At 42.7% G+C, this 25772-nt stretch overlaps 1 protein-coding gene across 11 annotated transcripts in view; it reads left to right on the top strand.

Annotated features, from left to right (window-relative positions):
- The window catches only part of CACNA1D (calcium voltage-gated channel subunit alpha1 D), a 384077-nt gene that overhangs the window by 63153 nt on the left and 295152 nt on the right, over positions 1–25772 (top strand). The gene's annotated exons all lie outside the window — the stretch shown is intronic.

The following is a 25772-nucleotide window of genomic DNA, read 5'->3' as shown; positions in this document are numbered from 1 at the left end:
CACTATAATGATTTCTGGAAGCGAAGGTGTTGTATGTTATCAGTCATAGTTATAGACATTCTGTGCGGTATGAATTTTTATGATTCTTGGAACAAATGCTGAGAGACAGAAGCTCTCTTTGGACATTTGTTTTTAGTGATGAAGAGTATGACAGAGCTTTTTGTTAGAGCTTTCAGTCTGATCTACCTCACGGGTGTCTGTTGTGGGGAGGGGAAAGGAAAGGAGATTGTAAGCAGCTCTGAGACTCGGGTAATGAAGGGCAAGGTGTAAATCCAATCCCCAGTGGGTAGTGGGATTTAAAGATAAGTGAAGATAAAGAAAATTTTGAAATGGATTGCAGCAGTATGGCTGGTGAGGAACAGAGGCAGTGACATGTAAAGACTGTGGGATGTTTGTATTTCTACCTGAGAGTAGCACAAATTACACTTGCAGCAAGTGTAAGTTAGTGGCCCTGCTAGAGGAGAAGATACAGAGACTGGAGGCATGATTGTCCACACTGCAGTGTATAAAGGAAGGTGAGGATTTTCTTGGCAAAACGCATGAGGCGCTCTTGAAAGGACAAGAGGAGGGAGAGGAAATGGTATCTCAGCAATTAGAAGAAAACCCAACACAGGAGGAGGGTTCCTGGAAAAATGTAACCCGAAAAAGAAAGAAAATCAGGAGATGTTCTGAGCCCCTGCCGCTCAGCAATAGGTTCCAGGTTCTCCCCACAGTAACTGATTTTGAACCATTGGAACGAGGCCTACTTCCCCAGCCTCCACAAAGCTTGGACAAAGTTTCTCAGGATCCTGTGGATAAGAAGCCTGGAGCTTCTGCTCCCCAATATAGGAAGAGGAAGGTGGTGTGATTGGAGACTCCTTGCTCAGAGGGGTGGAGCCCAAAGTGTGCCGACCGGACTTGTCATCCCTAGAGGTCTGCTGTCTGCCGGGAGCACACATCCAGCATGTGACAGAAAAGATTGGAAGACTTATCAAGCTCACGGATTACTATCCTTTCTTGCTGATCCATATGGAAGCGAACGATACTGCCCATCATAGCCCTGAACATATTAGAAAAGAGTATGTGGCTCTGGGTCAGAAGGTGAAGGAGCTGGGTTCTCGTCAGTGCTTCCTGTTTATTTATTTATTTATTATTTATTTATTTAATGGACTTATATCCCGCCCTTCTCACCGAGGTGTCTCAGGGCGGCTCACATCATAATGATTCATACAGTTCCATTTAAAACATTTACAGATACAATAAAAGCATAGTTAATAAAACAAGATAAAATAAAGCCAGCGGTCTATAAGAGCATTTTGTTCCATCCAAAGATGTTCCATCCAAGTAGGCTGTGGCTTAGGAAGAGAAAGAAGAATACTTCAAATAAACGACTGGCTACGTTGATGGTGTCTTCAGGAAAGATTCGGATTTCTGGACCATGACTTACGCTTTCGAGATGGTGGTCTTCTATAGGGAGATGGTTTGCACCTTACGGCAGTAGGGAAAAGAGTTTTTGGTAACAGCCTTGCTAACCTAATAAGGAGGCTTTAAACTAAATTGTATGGGGGAATGAGACAATAATTCAAAGCCCCGTATGATGTCAGAAACTGCCGATAAGAACATTAAAGATTTGCAGAGAGTGGCACATACGCTAGGTAATGTTAACTTGCAGGCTTGTACAGAAACCAAACCCTCAGGATGCATAAAATGTGGATTCTGATGTCTCTACACTAATGCACAGAGTATGGGAAACAAACAGGAGGAACTGGAAGTCCTAATAAAGGAAGGAGACTATGACATAATAGGCCTTACTGAAACGTGGTGGGATGACACTCACAACTGGAATATTAGGATTCAGGGGTACAACTTATTTAAAAGGGACAGGCAAATGAGAAAGGGCGGAGGCGTAGCAGTGTATGTGAAGGAGGTATATACTTGTGAGGAAATATGTGGATCTGAGCATGGCAGCTCAGTTGAGAGTCTCTGGGTAAAAATAAAAGGAGTAAGAAACAACTGATATTATTGTGGGGGTCTGCTATAGACCACCAAGTCAGGCAGAGGACTTGGATGATAAACTTCTACAGCAGACTGCAAAGTTCTCCAAGAGAAGGGATACAGTGATCATGGGAGATTTCAATTACCCGGACATCTGTTGGAAGTCCAACTCTGCTAAAAATGAAAAGTCAAATAGATTCCTGACTTGTCTTGCTGACAACTTCCTTTTCTAGAAAGTGAAGAAGGAAACAAGGGGATCTGCTATCTTGGAATTGATTCTCACCAACAAGAAGATTTGACTGAAGAAGTGGAAATTGTGGGCACCCTGGGCAGTAGTGACCATGTGATTTTGGAATTTACAGTCTTAGGGAAGAGAAAAGCTATACGTAGTCAGATAATAGGTTGGACTTCAGAAAGGCAAACTTTGATAAACTTAGAACTATGCTGTGTAAAATCCCATGGTCATAAATACTTAGGAGGAAGGGGGTTCAGGAGGGGTGGGAGTTTCTTAAAAGCGAAATACTGAAAGCACAATAACAGACGATTCCTATGAGAAGAAAAAATGGAAAAAAGCCTAAAGAAGCCGAAGTAGCTCCATAAACAACTCTCTAAAGACTTGAGAAATAAATACTCCTTTAGGAATTGGAAGCAGGACCTTATAACCAAGGATGGCTATAAACAAATCACCAGTGCTTGTAGAGAAAAAGTTAGGAAAGCTAAAACTCAGTATGAGCTTAGGCTGGCCAAAGATGCTAAAAACAACAAAAAAGGGTTCTTTTCTTATGTTCAGAGTAAGAAAAAGAGCAAGGACATGGTAGGCCCATTGCGAGGGTAGGAAAGTGAAATTGTAACAGGTAATGAAGAGAGAGTGGAACTGCTCAATTCTTACTTTTCCTCAGTCTAATAATAATAATAATAATAATAATAATAATAATAATAATAATACATTTTTATTTATATCCCGCCCTCCCCACCTAGGCAGTCTCAGGGCGGCTAACAAATTCACCTATCTTCTGTTTTAGAAAAGTTTTAGAACAATTCCCCTATCTTCTGAGGGGAACGGTGCTCAACATGGCAAAAACAGAACATATAAGGAGGGTATGAAGTTCCAATCTAGGATCAGCATAGGGGTAGTACATAAACACCTAGTTTCTTTAACTGAAACTAAGTCCTCAGTGCCAGATGAATTGCATCCAAGGGTTCTAAAATAGCTTGCGGATGTAATTTCTGAGCCTCTGGCTATTATTTTTGAGAATTTTTGGTGAACAGGAGAGGTGCTGGAAGATTGGCACATGCAAATGTTGTCCCTATCTTCAAGAAGGGGAAAAAAGAGGATCTGGGTAACTACCGACCCATCAGCTTGACGTCTATACCTGGAAAAGTTTTAGAACAATTCATCAAATAGTTGGTCCTGGAACAATTTGCCAATTTGCCCATATCTTACTTTAGTGAGAGGACTTTTAAAAGTGCAGTGTCCTTTTACTTTTCCTGATCTGGGTGGCTTGGATTTCTTGGGGTTAGGGTGAAGGTTTTTTTGGGGGGAGGGAGGGGTGGTAAAGTTCCTGTATTGTTAAAAGTTAAGGGTTTTTTTACTGTTTTAAAAGGATTCTGTGTTTGATTTGTTGCTGCTGTGTTGTGCTGCTGTTGTTCCTTTTCTCTTCTGGTTCTGGTTCTTGGGGGGGTGTGCTGTTTGGCCTAATTTTCATTGTTTAAAAGGCCACTTTTTTAACAGTTGAGTTTTTGTTGGCCTTCTGTTTGGATCTATTCTCTATTGCTGCAGGTTTTGCATCCTCCTGTCCTGTTGTCCCCCTTTTCCTAATTCTGGTTTTAGGGGGGGTGTTGTTGACTGATTTGGCTTGAGGTTTCTTATTGGTGAAAAGGCCACTTTTTTAACAGTTTTGTTTCTTGGCCTTCTCCTGTTGTCCCTTGTCCTGGTTCTGGGGTTTTTTGGGGGGGGAAACTGGCACCTGGGTGAGAGACCCAGAACCAGCAGGCTTGTTGTGCTTGGCCAGCTCTCCCCATGTTGTTTGAGGCAGGGCTGGAGAGCTGGCATCTGTAGATTGTGTGTTCTGTGGCAGGGAAGCTGGCACCTGGGTGAGAGACCCAGAGCCAGCATGCTTGTTGTGCTTGGCCAGCTCTCCCCACATTCTTTGGGGCAGGGCTGGAGAGCTGGCATCTGGGTTTGCTGAAGCCAGGTGTGCAGAGCAGACCTTGTGTAGATTGTGTTTTGTGTGGCAGGGTTCATAGAGTAGATAGATGTATATAGTGCATTTGGGTCCTATAGAGATTCTCTGGTGTGAAGTTAGGTTTGGCTTTGAGTGCCCCAGGAATTGGACCCCCTGGCCCAATCTTTTTGGGTCTTGGGGGGTTTGTAGGGGAGAGTCCCCTGCAGGTCCCCTGCAAATTTTGGGGCTCTCCCTCAAACCCCCTCCCTTCCAGGCGGCTTCAAATATACCCTATTTGCCATTGATTTCAATGGCCCATAGGGTATAATGGGGCCGTATATTTGGAAATAGCCGCACATCTACTGTATATGCGGCTATTCCGACTACGGAATTCAGAAATATACGGGATTCCATATTCTTCCCCCCCTCCCCCCCCGGCCGTATATTTCCGAATCCGTGTACTACTGAATATGGGGTTTTTTGCACATCCCTAATTATAACCTCACATAAAACTGGAAGAAGATTTTTTTTTATAGGGCATGTTATGTACTGAAAAAACTTCTTGAGATAACCTTAGGAATACCTAAGAGCTTCTGAAATAGCTGATGGTGTAGGGAAGAGTAATCTATGGATTTAGATAAAAGAGCTGAAATGGAAAAGAGGGTTGCCAATATCTAGCCCATAAACCTTTAATGATTCTATTGATTTCTGATAGGTGTAAATTCTCCCATTATCAACTAACATTCTAAATATGGCAATTAGACAAGAAGGCAATGAAATGAGTAAGGCTCTGTGTTTCACATGTTGATTCAGATAACCAATCAAATATTTGGCTTCTTCTAGTACATATTTGAGAAGTGATATCGCAGATAAGGGCAGTGTCTGGGGTTGCCCAATGCCCTGGACTTTCCTGGCCTGCCTTGGTCCTTATCTGACAAAGCTAACGTAGAGAAGCAGGGAGTGAGCATGGGTTGAAATGCCTCTGATAGGCAATAATGGCAAGCCACTGATCAGTTGGGGCTAGTCAGAAGAGACATTGCTGCAGGAGTCTGGGAAGAGGTTGACTCATCAAAAGCCTGAGCCTTTCCTGGCATCCCCCATGGATCCGGGACTCAGGTGACTGGAGAAAGGGGGCTGGCAAAGAGGAGCCGGCTAGGGATGAATAATCCACATGAACCTGGTTTGAAGGAGTGGGTGGAACCAAACTCTGGAGAGGAGGAACATCCCAGGGTTGAAGGGGGTGTGATGGGACATGTGTGGTAGGGGTGAGACTAGTGGAGAGACCCTTACATGACTGAGATTAATGGTGGAGAATGTAACAGCTAGGTAAGGAATAGGAGGGTGGAACCATGGGAGATAAAAGGGAAAAGGAAGTGGAGCAACCTCCCTTGTGATAGGGACACTTGTTGAGGAGGAAGCAAACTGGATGGTTCTCTGGGAATCAGCCAGCTGGGGCAAGGAAACTTTGGAGGAGGAATTAAATCCCCTTGTATTCCCATTTTGAGGCCTGGGAAGCCTCCCTGGGCAGAGCTGAAGCCACAGTGGAAAGCAGGCAAGTGGGCAAGGCTCACCATACACCTCACAGACAGAGTCAATGCAAATGGACTGAACTGTGTCTTGGAGACCCACATTTCTTTTATTTGCCATTACTAACTATCATACTCAGAGACTCTTGATCATTAACCATATTGGTTCAGAAATCAACTTTACTCAGAAAAAGTTTCTATAAGTTCAGTAGAATTCACATCAAGTGGATAGAGAATAATTTGACCTAAATGTAGGAAGCCACTGGGCAAAGTATTTACAAATTTCCATTATTTTACAATGCTTAAAACTTCCTTGTTGCAAGTTTAAGAGAAGATTTATCAGCTTTTAATTATACTGCATTTTTAAGACTTCTTGACAGTTCCTTAAGTTCTGTTGGTGCAAAGTGAAGCAAAAGCCTTTGTAGTTGTAACACTGTCTTACTTTTTTCATTTTAAAAATTGTTTACTGACATTTTCTTATTTGATTTTGTGTGTATTGAAGGAGCCTAAGAGTGTGCATGAAACATAGCATTAGCATTTTTATCTTACCTTGACATTTTTATCTTACCTAACAGTTATTCTTATCTTGTTTCGTTAAAATTCCAAATAAAGCACTACCAGAACTAAACAAATCAACAAGAAATCAAACTTTGGATGAGTAATGTCATATAAGAACTTAGTTTTTTATACCATAGGTCTTTACAGTAGCTTGGAAGAAAGTAGAAAGTGGCTTTTTCTTTTACAAGTGGCTTAACATGTAGAAATTGGCAGCTGGAACTTTTCAGGGCATGGAGGTAACATCCCCTTGTAACATCCCATTAAGCCTCTATTAAAGGGACAGGATTTTCCCACCCCAGGCAGTTGGCAACCCTAATGGGGCAAGATCTTCCAACATGGAAGGTTAGGGAATATGTGGAATAAGAAGCAGTAAAAGGTGGAAAACAATGTTTTATGATTATTTTTGTATCTTCAGTTACTTTTAAACCACTTTGTTGTTCAAGGAATTAATGGTGCAATCCTAAATCTATTTAGAATTCTACTCAGGTCTTTTCAGTGGGACTTGTGTCCAGGTAGGTGTTTTTAGGATTGTACTTTTAGGTGCCCCTAAACTAATAGCTGGATATACAGTGATGATATCTATAAACCCTTCAGTCAAAACTGGCCTTATGGGTATTATTTGGTCAGTCAAAGCTGGGAGGTGAATGTTTTATAATACTTGTTTGTTCAGTGAAAGGTCTAGTAGTATAAAAAAGAGTTTATTAAGTTCATGAGAGGATTGCTTGCTTGCTTTTTACCTTCTAATAAGCTAGTTAAATTCTTATTAGAGGCTTCTTTTGTAGCTAGTTTATCAAAGAAAGTACTTCCACACAAGACCAGCAGGCCAGCAACTTATTATTCAGGAATTGCTGTCTAAGTAGCTGATAATTGAGATGTAAAGCCCACAGCTGCATTAAATGTGTGACACCCAACAGCACACCAATTTAGTGAGGGCTTTTAACTGATAACATGGCATGTGACTAGAGTATCCTCTCTAAACACTCAGAAATGTATACCCATGCCGGACAGAATTCAAAGCCAGAGTCCATTATCTCTTGAAACCATGTTTTTCAGACTTTGCATTCAGGAAATTTATTTCTCACCAAGTTATTTGCTGAGAAAGCCTTAGACTATGATGCTGCTCTGAGCTCCTTGGAGAAAGCAGAAGACAAAAATGCACAGGTAGAACTGAATATTTTGGGAATGTTCCATTCAGTCAACCAGCCCCCAGATGGAGGGGTCATTTGTTCCAGACATGCTTAATAAGATGTTGTGTGATCAGGTTGTGAAGGGTAGTTGGAGGGCCCACAGCTCAGTGGCAAAGCAGTGTTTTGCATACAACAGGTTTTTAGTGTCTCCAGTGAAATAAGTACTTTAGGTAGCAGGTGAAAGACCTATCCCTGTTTGAGTCACTACATGGTCACTGCCAGTCAGGAGTAGGGATGGGCACAGACCAGAAAAATGGAGGTTTGTGGTTCATGAGTTTCATGAACTGTGGACTTCCATGAACTTCCTCAGTTTATGAACCAGTTCATGGTCCATGATGCAGTGTGACTTGGTTGTGCTGCTGTGGTGGAGCAACATAAGAGAACTCAGACTGTGCCACTGCAGAAGTGCAACATGAGTGAGCTCAGGAGGAATTTAAGTGCCTTCTGAGCTCACTTCCAGGCTGCTGCTGTGGTGCAGCGTGAGCTCAGGAGGCATTTAAATGTCCGCTGAGATTACTTGCAGTGTGGCTTTAAAGGGTTCCCTGGTGCCAGAACATTTGTCTCAAGGACTGCTTAAATGGACCCAACAGACTGCCTTAAAAAATCATGGTCTGTGGCAGTCACCACAAACCGGTTCCTGGTCTGTGACAAAATCAGGTCCATGGACCAGTCTGTGCCCATCCCTAGGCAGGCAAAGGTCACTGCCATGCTGCCCCTTTCTCCCACCCAGGACCCAGGCGAATGAAAGTGGTAGTGCTTCAGAGTGAGGCTGAGAGGGAAACTGCAGAAACACCAGTGGATAATCTTTGATGGAGATGTTGGTCCTGAATGGGTTGAGAACTTGAACTCTGTTTTGGATGACAACAAGCGCAATTTCGTCCACCTGGGAACTAGGCAAGCAAAAGGGGCGGTGCAGTGCCTCTGCCTCACTCCGTGGCCAGTTGCTAACAGGCCACGGCCCGATATCAGTCCATGACCTGGGGATTGGGGACCCTTGCCTTAAAGTATAAGGCTGTTTCCAAGGAAAACTGCTGTGGCTTGGTTCATACATGCATATACATCACCTAATTCCTCATAGTTAATTACACAACATGACATTTATTAGCTAAAAAATCTAATTTTTTTGAGACAGACTGTGTGCACTCTATCCATAGCAATTAATCTGTGACACTAATTTAAATATACACTATTTTATACTAGTTAATGCAAATATATATATGACTATCCATAATAAATCTTGATGAGTTCAGACTATCACAGTAAACTTGTAGCCTCATTACTTGGGAGGATAGATCAATGACATACTCCTTATAAGAATAGACAGAAGACTCAAAGGCTTGATCATTATTATATACTCTCTGTTAACATGTTGACAGCAGTTGTATTGGATTTTCTGGACATGAGGTTATTTCTAGTCTACAGGTGTGAATCCTGATTCCTTGGAAGCTTACTAGAGTATCCTCAGTGACTAATAGGGGACCAGCTTCTCTAAAAGAAAACTTAACTATCTCTACTGATTTGTAGAAACAGAGATATTGGATAAATTCTAGGTCCATGCTCTAAATCTACATGGGTATTCCCTTAGGGTACCCTTCACAGCCTGATCACACAACAGCTTATTTAACATGTCTGGCACAAATGATCCCTCCATCTGGGGGGTTGGTTGACTGTCTACAACTGAGTTAACAGCTTGTTCTATCCTGAAAGATTTTAAATCTATGCACGGGTCATTTTGTAGAAAAAGAGGTGTCAGAGCTCATTAGCACAACTTATTTGCATATGCCACATACCTCTAACACCACCAGAAAGTGTACTAAATTATATCCATTCAGCTTCTACCTTAAAATGCTTTTTGAATTATAATTGTAATAATAAAACCTTACTCCCATCATACTTTTAAAATTACTTTCTCCTATGTGGCCACAGTGGCATGCTGAAGATTTCCATCTGTCTGCTTTATATGTTAAATTATTTCCCAATTTTTTGTGTGGGGAAATATTAGAAAGTTTTTCAAATCTTAGCATTCAGCAAAATTCTCACAGCGGGGTTGAACAATGGGGCCCAGAAGCAAGTATTTGGGGGGAGGGAGTAAGAAAGAAAGGAGCACAATAAAAATTAGAGATTCTGGTGCCCCGCTCCTGTGAGCTCCTGCCCAAAATGAGGCCTGATTCTATGTAAGTTTTCGTTGTAAAATTTCAATTAAGAATTGAAGGGGGGACTGAGTTAGGGTTGCCACTCCCTAGGTGAGTACAACACAACAGCGTTCAGATAATTAGAAACCAAAAAACAAAACAAAAACCAAACCCTGGGCAACATACATTTCACATAAATTCATATAACCATCATTTAATATTAACTCATAATCATTATTCTTATCAGCTCATGTATTAATGCATTCAAAATTCATAATCCATAGAAATTCTAAGTCCATAGAGCAACTCAAAAAAATCCAATTCCTGGATGCTTGAAATCAAAATGGTAAGGCAACCGCTCTCAAATGCTAAAGCTTATCATCACATTTGCATGTAATGTATGTGCAGATGTATTAGTGATAAGCTTTATGTAATGATGTATAAATGTAAGGGTGATAAGTTTTAGCGTTTGAGAGCGGTTGCCTTAGCACGGGTTCCCAGTTGGTTACTGAGGCCAAGTAGAAATATATATGAAAGCCGCACCAGTTGGATTGAGGACTGCTGCCTAAGAATATGACAACCATTCTCTACGGCACCACCTGCATCTGAAAGTTGAGAAATTAGCAGGGAACTGGTACCATTTTGATTTCAAGCATCCAGAAATTGGATTTTTTTGAGTTGCTCCATGGACTTAGAATTTCTTTGGACTATGAATTTTGAATAAATTACTACATAAGCTGATAAGAATAATGATTATAAGTTAATATTAAATGATGATTGTATGAATTTATGTGAAATGTATGTTGCACAGCTTTTTGTTGTTTCTAATCCCCACGTGGGGGCAGGGGATCCTCCAGTTTGGAGGCCCTCCCCCTGTTTCAGCATCATTAGAAAGCAGGGGGGTGGAATGTCTGCTGGGCACTTCATTATTCCCTATGGAGACCAATTCCCATAGGGTACAATGGAGAATTGATCTGCAGGTATTTAGGGCTCTGGGTGGGCTGTGTTTTGAGCTAGAGGCACCAAATTTGCAGCATAGCATCTGGTGCCTCTCCCCAAAATAACCTCCATTACCGGATAAATACTTAACCTTTGCTTTATATTAGATATATATACTTTGTATATTATATTCATAACAGGATGGCTTGTGATGTAGATTCTATTATTGTATGTGTTATAGTTGATGTTTGCAGAAATGTGTTTCTTTTATTAATTAATAAAAAAATTAAAATTAAACAAAGGGTTGGATCAGAGGGTCCAATTCTGTGAGCCTCAAAAGAAGGTGCCCCTATCCTTCATTATTTCCAAATGGAGGGAAGGCATTTAAAAAGTGTGTGGTCCCTTTAAATGTGATGGCCAGAACTCCCTTTGGAGGAGTTCAGTTATGCTTGTTGTAGCCTTGCTCCACCCCTAAAGTCCCCAGATATTTCTCGAATTGGACTTGGCAACCCTAGGCTGAGTTCACTCATACTGTGAATGGAAATTGTAATTCAAAGGACTGACCTTCACACTGATATTTGTGAGATTATTGTCAAGGAAAGGACCACTTTAAAGTCATGCCTGTGTGAATTCATGCTTGCTCAAGATCACTCCTACTTGCTTCATCCAACTCTATAACTTTTGAGTTTAACTGACTTTGGTAGAATGACTGTGTCAGGAGGATTATAGTACACTACTAAGCATGTGTCAGTGGCTTCCTACCTGCTGTGCCTTGCCACCCTGGTCCTTTGCCCATTCCAGAGGGAGACCTGAGGCCCCAGTGTAGAGAGGGAGGGGATTGCTCCACTGATGTTCATGGCCACTGTCCTATCTCTGCCTGACAGTGGCAGTCTTCTCAACAGCCCATTCTTGGCTCCCTTTGGAAGGGGTCTGAGAGCATCTCCAGCCCCATTCCAGCAGTGATCCTGTCCTCCCTCAGTTCAGAAGTCCCACCAGGCCTGGATTCCTCCAGGGTTGAGTGGATCTTTGCTGGCTCCACCTACGCTGAAGAAGGAGAAGAAGATATTGGATTTATATCCCGCACTTCACTCTGAATGTCACACAGAGTGGCTCACAATCTCCTGGGACTGAGAAAGCTCTCCCAGAAGCTGCCCTTTCAAGGACAGCTCTGTGATGGCTATGACTGACCCAAGGCCATTCCAGCAGCTGCAAGTGGAGCAGTAGGGAATCAAACGCGGTTCTTACAGATAAGAGTCTGCACACTTAACCATTACACAAAACTGGCTCTCTGCTGGTCTGTTGTCGGCTTGACAATCCTGTCCTGTTCCCTGGCTTGGCTGGCCAAGTTCTGCCACTCGACCTGACCCTGTGGGCTTGGCTCTGCCCTCCTGTGCAAGCCTGCTCCTGCTGCACTGCTGTCAGGATTCCACCCATGTGTCAGTGAGCCCCATCTGTGCATCAAAGCTGGTGGCTGCATCCATTTGGGGGCTTCCTTTGGTCCTGGCTGACCTCATGTTTGTTTTTCTGGCTCATTTGGCACCACAGGTAAATCTGAGAGGTCTACACTGCTGGACGGTGACATACATTGTGATTTTATATCAAGGGACCATTTGAAAACATACAAAATTGTTTTTATATATGCATATTAATCATAATAAAATTACCGCTAGATATTTTACTATTGTGGTTTCTAACTACTTGTGTGTGGACTGATGCCAGTCCACAAAGTGCTTTCTGCTGATCCTTGGCAAGGGAGATTACTCTGCTTCCTGATCCTTGTGCAGTCATCTTTTTTCATATGCAGCCAGATCCTGCGACAGTAACAGATTGAGCTTTACTTTAATTACTAGGAAGGAAGGAGACTGCAAATGCAGGAAACATTTAATTTTTAGAAGACCATGTCTCCGGGGTGTTGTCAACAGATTTACATATTCAAATTTATAACTTTCATCTTTTAAATACTATTACTGTCCCTCTTTTATGTACAATAGAAACTGTACTCCTAGACACCAATTGCTAATTTTCTGTGTGAAAAAAATCACTCTCACACATACACACACGAAGTTTAGGAGTACAGACTATACCTAGAGCAGGGGTGTCAAACATGCGGCCTGGGAGCTGAATCAGAGGAATTCCCCCAGAGGAATCCTATCAGGCCCCCGAGGAACTGGCTGTCATCTGCTTCCTTCTCCCTCTCTCTTGCTTCCTTCTGCATAACAGCTTGCTTTGCCAAGCTTGCTCAATTGCATAGGAGCTACAGAACAAAGCCTCTATTTTCTACATTAGCTGAGGCTCCTCCCTTGGGGAGGAAGGAGGGAAAGCAGAGCTTGCTTTGCCAGGCTCTCTCAATTGCACAGCACAGCTACTGAGCCAAGCCTCTCTTTCTTCTATTGGCTGAGGCTCCTCCCCCTTCTGGTACCCTGGGAAAGGAAGGAAATAGCCAGAGCTTCCTTTGCCCAGTTCCCTGGATCCCATGGGAGAGGTACAAAGAAAGCACCTTTAAGACCAATGGGTGCTAATGTTTTAAATATGTTTTAAGTTTTTTTTAAAAAAATAATTGTGTTTGATTCCTTTATAAAGTTTATATCTCTGCTACCTAATGTAAAATAGGAACACACATGGCCAGCTAGGCTTGCCAATCCCCAGGTCCCACTTTCCCAGGCTCCTTCCCATTCCCAGTCAGCTGGCCGGTGGGGGAAAGTCCCGCCTCCACAGCCACCATGTGACTTTCCACCTCCGGAGGCTTCAGTCTCCGATTGGAAAGGCTTCCTCTTGGGATGGTGTGTCTGTGTTACTTTGAAGAAGTTGGCAACAACTCATGAGTAGAGATGCCAATCCCTCGCTTCAGAGTCGCCAGAAACGGGGAGGGGGAGGGAAATGTCTGCTGGGCACTTCATTATTCCCTATGTGAAGATCAATTCTCATAGGGTATAATGGGGAATTGATCTGGAGGTATCAGGGGCTCTGGGGGGTGTTTGAGTTAGAAGCACCAAATTTTCAGTATAGCATCTAGTGCCTCTCCCCAAAATGCCCTCCAAGTTTCAAAAAGATTGGACCAGGGGGTCCAATTTTATGAGCCCCAAAAGAAGGTGCCCCTATCCTTCATTATTTCCTATGGAAGGAAGACATTTAAAAAGATGTGCTGTCCCTTTAAATGTGATGGCCAGAACTCCCTTGGAGTTCAATTATGCTTGTCACACCCTTGCTCCTAGCTCTGCCCCCAAAGTCTCCTGGCTCCACCCCCAATGTTCCCAGATATTTCTTAAATTGGACTTGGCAACCCTAGGCCCAGTCCGACAATGTCTCATTTATGTCAGATCTGACCCTCATAAGAAATGAGTTCAACACCCCTGCTATAGAGTATATATATGGACCCACAAGGAGTTGGGGAGGGGGCATTAATTTTTTAAAGATATAGGTGCTGCTTCTATTATTGGGGGGAGGTATACTTCCAATTTCAGATTTTTCTATTTTTCAAGTTTGTACAAATATCTGTCCTGTCTGTTGATGGCTACAGTCTCTGGATACTTTTCTACAGGTCTGACTAAACTGAGAATTCAGTATATTGAAAAGTGGGGGACTTGGAAGAACCTGTGGGGGGCATTTCATTTTCCCCTCCCTCACTATTTCCTCTCACTTCCCTGAAAGTCCCTATAACCTCCTCCTCTTCCTGCTTCCTTTTCTCCTCCCCACTACTTTTCATTTACCCTGGCAGCCTCCACCTAGAAAATTATGGCTGAGTAGCTCACTATCAACTACTAATTCAGGCCCAATAGTATTTCATTGGTCGATGGGCCCAGCTGCATAGTGAGAATCTTGCAAAAACGTGTAAGAGGGACTCATTTTCCTCAGTATCTCCTTCCCCTCACTATTTCCTCTTCCTTCTGGCAACCCCATATCCTCATCTTTTCCTGCTTCCTTCTCTGCTTTCCACTGACCAACCAGGTTACCTTTTATCACACACCATCTTTAGCTATATTTATTATTTATTTCATTTATAAGTCACTTTTCCACACAGTGGGGACTCAGTGCAACTTACATCATGCTTGTCTTCATTTTATCCTCACAATACTGTGAGCTAAGTTAGGTCGGGGTCCCCAACCCCCGGGCTTTGGACCGGTGCCAGTTTGTGGCCTGTTAGCAACCAGGCTGTGAGTTGTATAATTATTTTATCACATATTACGATGTAATAATAATAATAAATATTAATACATTGGAATTATATTCTGGCCTCCACTCCAAATTTCAGTCTCAGAGCGGCTCACAATCTCCTTTACCTTCCTTCCCCATAACGACACCGTCTGAGGTGGATGGGACTGAAAGAGCTCTCCCAGAAGCTGCCCTTCCAAGGACAACTCTGCGAGAGCCATGGCTAACCCAAGGCCATTCCAGCAGCTGCAAGTGGAGGAGTGGGGAATCAAACTTGGTTCTCCCATATAAGAGTCTGCACACTTAACCACCACACTAAACAGCACAGTTGTATCACCTCAAAACCATCCCCCCTCCTGTCCGTGCACAAATTGTCTTCCACAGAACTGGTCCCTAGTGCCAAAAAGGTTGGGGACCGCTGAGTTAGGTTAAGAGTGTGTGACTGGTCCAAAGTCAGCCAGTGAAGCTTCCACAGCAGAGTTGGGTTTCTAACCTGCATCTACTAGATCATAGTCTGAAACTCTAATCACACACTGGCTTTCATGTGGTGGTTGCTGTTGAACAGAAGTGAGCAGCTGGGCCTGAGTGAGTCATGCAAGTCACATGATATGAGGTTACTCGGTGGATGCTGGTGAGCTTGACCCAGTAAGTCCTTCTTCAGAGGCAGTCCTGGAAAGTCCTGGATCTTCCCTGTCTCCCTCCCTCTTCCTGACAGAAGCCAAGACTTGAATATTCCATAAGAGCATCTGCTTCTTAAAGCTATAGGTGGTTTTTAAACTATATTTACAGGTTTGGGGGTGCTTTCTCATCTGGTAAGAGCCCTGTGGTGCAGAGTGGTAAAGCTGCAGTACTGCAGTCAGAGCTTTCTGCTCACGACCTGAGTTCAATCCCAGCGGAAGCTGGTTCAGGTAGCCGGCTCCAGGTAGACTCAGCCTTCCGTCCTTTCAAAGACGGTAAAATGAGTACCCAGCTTGCTGGGGGGAAAGTGTAGATGACTGGGGAGAGCAATGGCAAACCACCCCGTAAAAAGTCTGCCGTGAAAATGTTGTGAAAGCAATGTCACCTCAGAGTCAAAAACGACTGGTGCTTGCACAAGGAACTACCTTTACCTTTACTCTAGATCAGGATCTGTTAGTGATTAGTAGTTTGAATCTGGTGACCTTCAAAACCCCTCCTAGTATTCTGATTAGATAATTGGGCTTTTGATGTAATGTATTGGAATTGCAGATTTCTAACAGAAAGAAAGAAAGGTAAAGTTATATGCAACATCCACCCTTCACAACAGTTCTGCTTCTAGATGTTTTAGACTGGATGGTTTCTAGGTGGATATGGGAGAAATCCCAATATGGTCTACTAAGAAATAAGCGACATGGTATTCATTGTGGCTTACTTCCAAGAAAGTGTCTTTAGGGCTGCAGTCTGAATCTTCCTGGTATGGTTGATATACCCAAAGAGTTGCAGAGAGTTCAGTACTGCACTTTAATCTTTGCATTATACTATTATACAACCATTTGAGAAAGATGAAGAAACAATTGATACTGCAAAGCTGTTCTTTATGTAGGATATTTGACAGAATTCTTCTGACAATGGCGCCATGGTTAAGATTACATGGGCCTTTTCAGTCTAATAAAATCTTTTCCATTTATTTCTGTTATCATTAAGGAATTACATCTGAAAAACTTTCTAAAAATACTAAAGTAATTATTCTTAAAGGCAATGGAACATTTTAAAGAATGTCTGATTATACTTTCTAACAAAAAATCAGTTCTGTGTTTATTTCAACTGTCATTTTGTAGTGTGCATTTGAAGAATCTAAATCTTCCCTCATACTGGTTTATCTTTTAGAAAAACAAATGCAGAACATAATCTACCAAACCATTTTATACAGCTGTCCATTTATTTGGGTATTATATGTGAAAATTTACAATTTTGTAGCATGTGCCAACAGCTGCAAACTGTAACAAAGAGTCTTATGGCACCTTAAAGATCAACAGATTTATTGTGGCATAAGCTTTTGTTGAAAAGAAATCACTTCATCAGATTTAATCATGGTTGCATCTGATAAAGCAGACTTTACTCCCTGGGCAGTTATGTAGCACTAAATCATCTGCTCATTTTTCAGAACACTTGTCTGTACTAAGAAAGAAGTCCCTCTGTAGCTCTGTTCACAAGTCACAGTGAACACATGTACCATCCATGCAAAATATATGCTTGATTTTTCTTTATATGTGTGTAATTCTCATGTTACATTCAATCCATTTACCGCTGAATGTGCGATTGAAACCCCACTGTATTCAGATATTGGTCTCTTGTTTGATTTGTTAAATGAATGCACATTGGCGCTTTCTTACAAATAGATATATAGATGTACCTGCAGGATATATGTGTGTTTCCTGTAACATGTGAACAAAGCTAGTTATTATTATTACTTATTTGATTTAGAAATTGCACAATCCCTGCTACTGCAGGGTTGTGGGCAACGTACAGAGGCATTGAAACATTTGCCAGATAAAAACAAAATTAGAAGTCCATTATAAAAACAGATGGTAAATAATATATTAATTATTCAGATTTGCAGTCTTCATGGGCAGGGGGAAGCTACTTCATGGGCAGGGGGCAAAATGAGCTTGAAGAACAGAGGAGGGTGCCAGCCAAGATATTGCTATCCTCAACCAAAAGCCTGGTGGAGCATCTCTGCCTTGCATACTCTGTGAAATTGCATAAGGTCCCACAGGGTTACCAGGTTGGGGTCAGGACCAAGAAGGCCATAGCCCTGAGGACAGCCTTTGGGACTGGGGACCAACAGCAGGTTACTATCCGAACAGCACATGCCCATATATATATTCGGAAGTATACGGAATTCAATGCAAAAGGCGGGAAAGTGGCTTCTGCAGCCTCAGGGGAGCTGCTTGCCTACTTTCCTGCCTTTGGTAGCCTTTTCCCGCCTCTCCCATAGCCTCCCTGGGATCAGGGAGGGGGGAGGGGGAAGAGGAGCCCCAGCAGCCAATCCAAAGCATGCATTTGCAAAATGCATTGCAAATGCATGCTTTGCAGGGCTGTTGTGTAGCTGATGGCCCAGCCATCAGCAACATTGTTGTTCTTTTGATCTTTTGCTTACTTGGGTATCCAAGTAAGCACTGTTGCCTGGCCAATCAGAGAGCAGTGCTATTTTTTGAAACGGCTCTCTGTAGGGCCAGAGAACCTTTTTAAGGAGTCTTCCTGGCTGGACTCCTCCATTGCTGCTGTGTTGCTGTGTGTTGGTTGGTGTGAGAGATTGTGCTGCTGCTGGCTGGCCCTTGGCTTCAGATGCTGTGTGCTACTCTCTCACTCAGCCTTACCAGACTTCCCTGGAGTAGAGAAGACAAGGTAAGACAGTCTTGGGGTTCTTGTTTTTATTTTAGTTGGTAAAAGGACTTTTTAAGACTCAGAGTCCCTTTACTTATCCAGATTTGGGTGGTGGTGGTGGAGGTGGTGGTGGGGTAGCTTATTTGGGGTTAGGGGGTTAGGGGTTTCTGCTTGGGGAGGGGCCTGGGGTGGCGGGGGTTTTGCCAATTTGCCCATATCTTAATTTAGTGAGAGGACTTTTAAAAGTGCAGTGTCCATTTACTTCTGATTTGGGTGGCTTGGAGTTCTTGGGGTTAGGGTGAAGGGGTTTTTTTTTGGGGGGGGGAGGGGTTGGCAAAGTTCCTGTATTGTTAAAAGTTAAGTTTTTTACTGTTTTAAAAGGATTCTGTGTTTGATTTGTTGCTGCTTGTTGTGCTTGGCCAGCTCTCCCTATGTTGTTTGGGGCAGGGCTGGAGAGCTGGCATCTGTAGATTGTGTGTTCTGTGGCAGGGAAGCTGGCACCTGGGTGAGAGACCCAGAACCAGCAGGCTTGTTGTGTTTGGCCAGCTCTCCCCATTTTGTTTGGGGCAGGACTGGAGAGCTGGCCTCTGGGTTTGCTGCAGCCAGGTCTGCAGAGCAGACCTTGAGCAGATTGTGTTTTGTGTGGTGGTGATGTTGGCAACTGGATTTATATTGGTTCCAGGCCTGCACTGCAGGGTTCATAGAGTAGATAGAGGGATGTAGTGCATTTGGGTCCTATAGAGATTATCTGGTGTGAAGTTAGGTTTGGCTTTGGGTGCCCCAGGAATTGGACCCCCTGGCCCAATCTTTTAGGGACTTTTGGGTTTTGTAGGGGAGAGTCCCCTGCGGGTTCCCTGCAGTTTTGGGGGCTCTCCCTCAAACCCCCTGCCCCCCAGTAGCCTCTAATTATGCCCTATGTTGCCATTGATTTCAATGGCCCATAGGGTATAATGGTGGAACAGGGGCACCCTCTTTGGGGGGTTTGTAGGGGAGAGTCCCCTGCAGGTCCCCTGCAAATTTGGGGGCTCTCCCTCAAACCCCCTCTCCTCCAGGTGGCTTCAAACACACCCTATATGCCATTGATTTCAATGCCCCATAGGAATAATGGGACCGTATATTCGGAAATAGCTGCACATCTACCGTATATGCGGCTATTCCGACTACGGAATTCAGAAATATACGGGATTCTGAATTCCCCCCCCCCCCCGTATACTTCTGCTTTCAGTCTGTTGAAATAGGCATCTGACAATTCTGAACCTACTTATTTAAATGACATCTCATTGATCTAAGCTGTGAGAGAGGTAGAAGCTGATCATGTGGCTATAGGGTTGCAAGCCCCGTGCAGGGAGTTTTTTGGGAGCATAGCATGGGAAGGAGGAGCATGGTTGACATGTCCCCCTCATGCCACTTTAGAGATTTACCCAATTTCTATGAAAAGGACCATAGAGAGTAGGGAGATTCCTACAGTGTTGTGGTTGCAGCAACCAGAAGTGACACTGTCTTGTCCTCGATGTCAGCCTTGCCCCATTTTTCCCCACTGTAAGATGTTATGGGTGTGGGGGGAGAGACAGTGGGGATGGGGAAGTTTTCCACCACATTGGACAAGCTGATAAACCGAAGTGGTTACTAGTTGACGGAGAGAGTTGAGGAAGTGGGAGATAGCTCCTAAACATTATGGAATCAAAAATAAGACAGGGTGGCCAAGGAAAAGTCATACAGTATATTTTAAAAATAATCTCCAGATGGCATCATTAATTTGATGTTAAGACCATTCTATACTGCATTGCCATCTTGTGGGCAAGGTAAGGGAAAGGGCAGAAACACAAAAAAAAGATAGAAGAAAAGAGGAGGGTACCAGTCATGATGGAAATCCATTGCTGTCCTCAATGAAAAGCCTGGTGGAACATCTCTGCCTTACAAGCCCTGTGGAATTGGTGGTCCTGGTGGTGTATGACACAGTCCTGGTGGTGTTTGACAGAGAGTTCCACCAGGTCAGAGCCAGGACTGAAAAAGCCCTGGATCTTCTTCGTGGGCTCTGTGCATCACACTGATGGGATATAGGCGCCCACGCCGATCACGATCAGATCTGCACAGATGACCACTCGAAGATCATCAGTTACAGGTAGGAAACCTGTTTTTCTGATCAATGATAGCCAGATATCTTTGGGGCCAGGGATCACCATTAGATTGTTCTCAGTGGAGCATAACACTCTCCTGGGGACATACCAGTGGAGGCTGCCCCAGAGATACACAGGTCCCAGACCTTTCAAGCCTTAAAGGTCAACCAGAGCCTTGAACCTGACTTGGTATTCCACTGGGAGCCAGTGTAGCTGGTGCAGCACAGGTTGTATATGTGCCATCTGTAGTATTCCCATTATTATAGCATTGTGTCGCCACATTCTGGATCAATTGGAGCTTACAACAAAGTCCCTTTTACCTTTGAAGGCAGTAAACAATACAGGACCTAAAGCATGACTCGCAACCTGCATGGCAGCCAGGCGCCATGGCTCCGCCTCCTGTTTGTACTTCTAGCACAGATGCAGGAGGCAGAGCCATGGTGGCGGGCTGCCGTGCACGCTCTGAGGCACGGGTGCCGGCTACTGCGGTTGCAGTGGCACTTACGCTTGTGGGGGGAGAAATGGGGAGGGGGCAGAGCCATGCCAGAGGCACCAGCCATGTGTTGGCACCCTAAACATGTCCACATAGTAGATTAAGAAATCTTTACAATGAGATCATGTACAAATTGAGAGGCTTTTTCTACAAACCTGGGGGAGACCCTGATTTGCAAAAAAATCTGAAAGATTAAAAAATATGGTGAGAAGGATTTTTTAAAAAAAGAAAAATTACAAGTACAGGAAATAAATGAGAACTTTTAATGCTACATTATGTGATCTCAGCCACCATTTTTGGCTTGTCTAGGAATCCCAATAAATAATGCTGCTGTGTGCATAAAGAATGTAGAATGTAAGCGCTGGAGGCCAGAGAGAGTATGAGGCAGCAGTAGCAAGGATGAAGAGAGAGAAAGGATCACCTGAGAAAAAGAAAGAGAGGTGATGTCAGTTGTAGGGGAGAAAGAGGAGATGAAATAGGAGCCAATGGAAAGGCCTCCAGATATGCTTTCCACTGAAAGCCTCTCTCCATTGGTCAGTTGATTGGATATCTGAACTGGGGCACTGGTAACACATTTCCCTCAAGTCCATTCACTCATAATCAGCTGACTCAAGGAAATAAAAAGGAGTCTTGCAATAGTAAGTGCATCTTGTGTGCTTTCTATTGGGTATATAAGGCACATAAGGTATATAAGGCTTTCTATTGGGTATATATAGGGTTGCCAATTCCCAGGTGGGGGCAGGGGATCCCCCAGCTTGGAGGCCCTTCCTCCTGCTTCAGGGTTTTCAGAAAGCAGGGGTGTGTGGGGAATGTCTGCCCTATGGAGACTGATTTCCATAGGATATAATGGATAATTGATCTGTGGGTATTTTTTAGATAGAGGCACCAATTTTTTAGCATAGCATCTAGTGCCTCTCCTCAAAACACACACCAAGTTTCAAAAAGATTAGACCAGGGAGTCTAGTTCCGTGAGCCCCAAAAGGAGGTGCCCCATGCTTCGTTATTTCCAAATGGAGGGAAGGCATTTAAAAGGTGCACAGTTCCTTTCAATGCGATGGCCAGAACTCCCTTCGGAGTTTAATCATGCTTGTCACAACTTTGCTCCTGGCTCCACCCCCAAAGCCTCCTGGCTCTACCCCTAAAGCCCCAGATATTTCTTGAGTTGGACCTGGCAACCCTACACAGAGGCGATGAATTGTTATTTAAAATGAAGCTCTTTAAGCTCTTTATAATTTCAGTATAAGTGAACTCCTCTCAGATAGGACAGGAATGGTTAAAAGTTCTAGACACACTGTGAGAGGTGCACAAGTCAAGAACTGGTAATGGGGGCATGGGAGGAAAATGGAGTAAAGTCGTTCTTGACCAGCCTCTATTTTCAGTTTCTGAGTGGGTTTGTGACCATTCCATGTAACTGAATGCCAGGCTAATTGTACAGTTCAAAGTCTTATGCTTTCATTTCTTTTCTTAGCTTTTTAATACTCTGTAGTGTTTTGATGTAGTACTTTCTGGATATCTTGTGAATTCAGACTATATTTGAGTAAATAAAGATTTTTTTCCCCTTTTATAGTTTTGACTGTGTTCAAAAGGTCTTACCCAGCTTGTCCACACACCAGGCCAGAAACTTCTGACTGGGATACAGATAACTGGCTAGATCTCTCTCTCTCACATACACACACACATCCTAAATCAACATCCTATAGCTGTGCCTCAAGTCATGGATAGTGAAAGAAGGATAGAGCTTAAGTGATGCCAGCTACAAGAGTAAGACAAGGTGGGGGGTGGAGAGGCAAGTAGGACAAGTCCTTTATTTCACACTTACACATGCAATTGTCCCCACCATGTTTTGGATACTCTCAAGGAAGGGGTCGGGAAGACCGAAAGTAACTACAGTTGACTAACTACACCCCCCTTCCCCAATCAACTGGTTAGCAGGAAGATCTGGCTGTACTACTCAGCTCCTGTCTAATAGGAGAGTTGTTGAGGGGAGGAAGGATGCCAGGGAGATGATGGGGTTTTCCCTCTACCATGATTTCCCATAGATTGATCCTTTGCAGCCAACCTATAGGTTTAGATAGTGGAAACTGCTGGAACTGTTCCTGTTCATGCTTTTAAATGCTTGAGGATAGCTACCAAAGGGGAAACAAATCCATATTTACAGTCATCCTTTGTCAAACTGTAGATTTTTACCCTGTCCTCTGGCTATAGTGTTCTGCCTGGTTATACTATGTTTAGGATAGTTGTTGTTGGATTTAAACTTAGTTGATATCCTAAGATGTGACATCGTTTGAGGGCATGATGAAATGCGGGTGTTCTCTTACTTCACATGTTTGTATGGGATAATTTAAAATCAGTTATATCTCCATAATAAACTATGGCACCATAGGTGTGACAGAGTCTGAGGAGGCTTAGAGCAGCAACTAAACCTCACTGCTTTCCTGATGTGGTTTTCACTCTGGATTTCTGTTTATTGAGATTACACCACCATAACACCAGTGTAGCTTGGTAATGGGGCTTTATTGCTATTTAGTGGGAGGATATAGTATGGCACTATCAGTTGGAGGACTTAGGATGGCCCTGTCGCTATTAAGTGGAGGACTTAGGATGCCACTATTTTATCAACTGGAATGGAAACTACTTAAAAAATGATCATGAAGAGAAGGAATGTCTGTTTTAAAAAGGGTAAATAAGTGCCCTCACAAAAGAAAGTTTTCCAAGGGTATTGAATAGATCTCTAAAGATCCCTTCACAGGCACAAGTGGGATTTTAAAAATAAAACATAGTCCTGAGTCTGTATAGTGTGGTTGACTAGGGACTAACCAATCCCAAATTGTACTGATTTTTTAAAGATCAGAAGAAGGAGGTGAAAGAATAGTCAAAGAGAAAACTTGAACATGTTCCTTTTGCAAGTCTTCATATGGCAAAATATATTTTCTGTAGTGGTATGGAAAAAAAGCCTGAGGCTAAATATGTGCTCACTTCTCTTCTGTGGGCTTCTTGTCATAATGTAAAAGCATCTCTTCACCCTGCCCCCTGTCTTTTTGGCATGATGTGAAAGTGCTAGTTACAGCTGCTTATTTCTCTCATTGCCTATGGCTAACATTTAGCTTGTTAAACATTCAGGTTTCAATAGAAATTGCTGTTAAAAATAATAATCTTTTGAAATGCCTATTTCAAAACAAGTCTTCAATTAATGAAAGAAGCTTTTGGAGAACCTGAGACCAGTATTTTTGTAGGTCTAGTCCCCTCTAAGTATACAGTGTGCCACATGGACTGAGAAGAAAGAAAGTACGAATGGGGAAATGGCAGCAGTCATTGATATTCTGCTAATCTGGTGGGTGCCCAACTGTTTAAAAGCTTTCACAGAGATACTTCAGTCATATAGCTGCAAGCCTAGAAAAGGTATCCTGAGATGGCTCTTGAGGCAGTCATCAATATTTTGAACTGTGAATAAAAATAAATTTTGCTGTTCCTTCTCATCCAAAATATTTTAAATATTAGCTTGTCACTTAAAATTGTGTATGCATGAAGTGCTGTCAAGTCATAGCCAATTTATGGTGACCCCATAATGATTTTCAAGAGACATTCATAGGTGGATTGCCATTACCTGTGTAATGTCCCTGGACTTCTCATCCAAGTATAAACCAGAGCTGACCCCGCTTGACTTCTGAGATCTAGCTAGCCTGGGCCATCCAAGTCAGGGCCAGTCAAATTACCAAGAGTTTAAACTCATAAATTATTGATTTACCAGTGATGGCAGCAGTTTATCCTCTAAAATTACCAACGAAGTTACCAGTTATCTGGGTTTTTTTTAATTCATTAAATTTTAATCTAGTGTCATCTTGAAGCATTAGATATATGTCAGTTTAATATCAGTTTCATGCCCAGGAGATTTCCTTAGAATGAGATCTTGGGATCACATAGTAGAAATCTAGAATTGCCAGAAGAAATTTGTAGTAAATGCTTCCTTATGTTAGTACTAGCAAACAAAAAAAATAAAACTTGTGGCACCTTAAAATCGAATTGTACAGTACTGTTTTTATCTGTGCTTTCAGCCAATAGTTAGTTCTCAAGGCAGTTAACAATAAATAAATAAATAAAATACAAAAACTAAGAAGATAATTGCTATCCTATTAAAAAGATGACAGCAGAAAAAGCACTATCAAGTTAAGCAGCACGAAAATGCAGTCAATTATTCCAGGAGAAAATTTAAAAAGGTATTAAATCTTAGCAAAAAATTATTTTAAGCAAAATTTATTTTTAAATATTTGCATCAGTTATAATTTGCCTTTTTCAATGGGACTCAGGACAGATTGTGCAGCATGAGACAATTAAATCAACAGGAATTGGGTATCCAGTATGCAATGCTATAGGGTTTGGACTGTAGAAATCTGAAAACAGAGCATAAAAATTAATATGACACTTTAAATGATGCAAAAATTACATAACAGGATCATACTTATAGCTACAGACAGTATGTACTATACACAGTAGTCTAGTCCAGGGGTCCTCAACGTGGTGCCTGTGGCATCATGGGGCCCACTGACACCTATCTAGGTGCCCACCAAGTGCTTATAGAAGGTGGGTAGGGTCAGGTGGGGCACTTGCCCAGCAGGGCTGCAATCACATTTTGGATTGCACCCACCAACCTATATCAGAATTCCAAAGGCTCCCACAGGCTGAAAAAAGTTGGGGACCTCTGTCATAGTCCCTATCCCTTTACTAAATCTTCTTTCTGGTATTCTGCACCAGCTAGAGTCTTTAAGATGACTTAGAGGGGAGACCTATGTAAAGTGCATTGCAGTAGTCTAGTCCTGATATTATGCTGGTGTGGACCAATGTTCCCTCTAAGCTGTGGAGCATTGTGAGCAAAAATTCTACTTTGTGAGCTAAAAGAGCTACTAGCATTAAAGTTGGGAGTGAGCCAACATTTAATTTTTTTTCTTTTAAATTTTTTGAACCTACATTTGACTGTCATGTAAATTAGTTTTAAAGAAGATTATTACTAGAACCTTGTAAAAATCTCAGAATGATTTTTTTTAAACCAGGGGTGTTGAACTCATTTGTTATGAGGGCTGGACCTGACATAAATGAGATTTTGTCAGGCCAGGCCACATGTGTCATAAAATGTAATGCCAGGTAGCGGAGATATAAACTTTATAGCGGACACAAGCAAACACAATTAAAAGG

This window comes from Heteronotia binoei, chromosome 5, assembly GCF_032191835.1.
Source record: "Heteronotia binoei isolate CCM8104 ecotype False Entrance Well chromosome 5, APGP_CSIRO_Hbin_v1, whole genome shotgun sequence".
Lineage (NCBI taxonomy): Eukaryota > Metazoa > Chordata > Lepidosauria > Squamata > Gekkonidae > Heteronotia > Heteronotia binoei.
The sequence above is the reverse complement of the archived record's forward strand: the minus strand, read 5'-3'. Positions and strand labels throughout refer to the sequence as shown.